The sequence below is a fragment of the Mandrillus leucophaeus genome, unplaced genomic scaffold (genome assembly GCF_000951045.1).
Source record: "Mandrillus leucophaeus isolate KB7577 unplaced genomic scaffold, Mleu.le_1.0 Scaffold732, whole genome shotgun sequence".
Taxonomy (NCBI): Eukaryota; Metazoa; Chordata; class Mammalia; order Primates; family Cercopithecidae; genus Mandrillus; species Mandrillus leucophaeus.
The window spans coordinates 376,155-378,004 of record NW_012107942.1 but is presented as its reverse complement, the minus strand read 5'-3'; positions in this window follow the sequence as shown (position 1 = coordinate 378,004).

Below are 1,850 nucleotides of genomic sequence, written 5' to 3'. Positions count from 1 at the left end.
TTTTTAGAGACAGAGTCTGGCTTTGTCATCCAGGCTGGAGTGCAGTGGCGTGATCTCGGCTCACTGCAACCTCTACCTCCCAGGTTCAAGCAATTCTCCTGCCTCAGCCTCCCAAGTGATTTTTATATTTTTAGTAGAGACCGGATTTCACCATATTGGTCAGGCTGGTCTCAAACTCCTGACCTTGTGATCCACCCGCCTCAGCCTCCCAAAGTGCTGGGATTACAGGCATGAGCCACCGCGCCCGGCCTAGTTGTTCATATTTTTAAAAGCCAATACCTTTAACATTACAACCTGGATTTCCAGTGTCTTTGAACAGTAAAGGAGTATAGCAATGAGGGCTTGTGTTCCTTCCCTCATGGCTACAGTCACCTAGAGCTAGATCATGGCTGCCCTCCTTGGATGAGCCATCTGCTGTCCAGCTGGTTTCAGGAAACCCCCTTCTGCCTACATTTTCTCTTACCTCTGGGTCACTCAACTCATTTGAGTTTGCAAACCTGTCTCTCTATGCATGCCTGCCAGGCACTTGCCACAGTGACTTGCTCACAACCCTAAATGCATTTCCTTTTCCTTTTTCTTTTTTTGAGACAAGGTCTCACTCTGTCACCCAGGCTGGAGTGCAGTGACACAATCATGGCTCACTGCAGCCTCAACTTCCTGGGCTCAGGTGATTATGTGATTCTCCCACCTCAACTTCCCATGTAGCTGGGACTACAGGCATGTGCCACCACGCCTGACTTGTGTGTGTGTGTGTGTGTGTGTGTGTGTGTTTAGTAGAGATGGGGTTTCATCATGTTTCCCAGGCTGCTCTCAAACTCCTGGGCTCAAGTGATCCACCTGCCTTGATCTCCCAAAGTGCTGGGATTACAGGTGTGAGCCACCATGCCTGGCCCCCTAAATGCATCTTAAATGAACTAATGAAAGATGAACAAATGCTTCCCTGAAGTTACTTATTCACCGATGTGTGAGAGAGAAAAAGAGAAAATAGACAAGAGGTGATACTGGAGAGAGGTCCTAAGAACTGTTCATGAGATCCATTCACACAATAATGACCTTGGTGGGGGAAGGGGATTTGCTAAGAGAGGACCACAGGGAGAATTCGAGGTCCTGAGGCCAACATAGGTGAGCTGTCCCTCTGCTCACCACACTGTCCCCTGTCTGTGACCCAGCCGCTGACCTCATGGTGCTCCTAGGAAAGGAGATGTGTAAGGGGTCAAGATTTAAGCTGGTGACTCTGCACTGTACTTTGGACTCACACCAATGGACATAATCACTTCCATTGTGGCTGAAGGCTGAGGACCACAGCTTCGGAAGGCAGAATTGAAAGGTGACCTCTCAATGAGCTATCCCCTTGGATAATCTCCTCTTCAATATGGGAGAGACCAGTGACTGTGATGGAGGCACTGTTATGATTAGTTACATTATTTGGCAAAGATGAAGAGGTTTTTCAGACATAGTTAAAGTTCCTAATTACTATGACTTTGAATTAAAAGAAAGATTATCCTGGGTGAGCCTGACCTAATCAGGTGAACCCTTTAAAAGAAGACATTCTCAGCCAGGCGTGGTGGCTAACATGTGTAATCCCAACACTCTGGGAGGCCAAGGAGGGCAGATCACCTGAGGTCGGGAGTTCGAGACCAGCCTGACCAACATGGAGAAACCCCTTCTCTACTAAAAATGCAAAAATTAGCCAGGGGTGGTGGCACATGCCTGTAATCCTAGCTACTCAGGAGGCTGAGGCAGGAGAATCGCTTGAACTAGGGTGGCAGAGGTTGCAGTGAGCCGAGATTGCGCCATTACACTCCAGCCTGGGCAACAAGAGTGAAACTCCGGCTCAGAAAAGAAAAAAA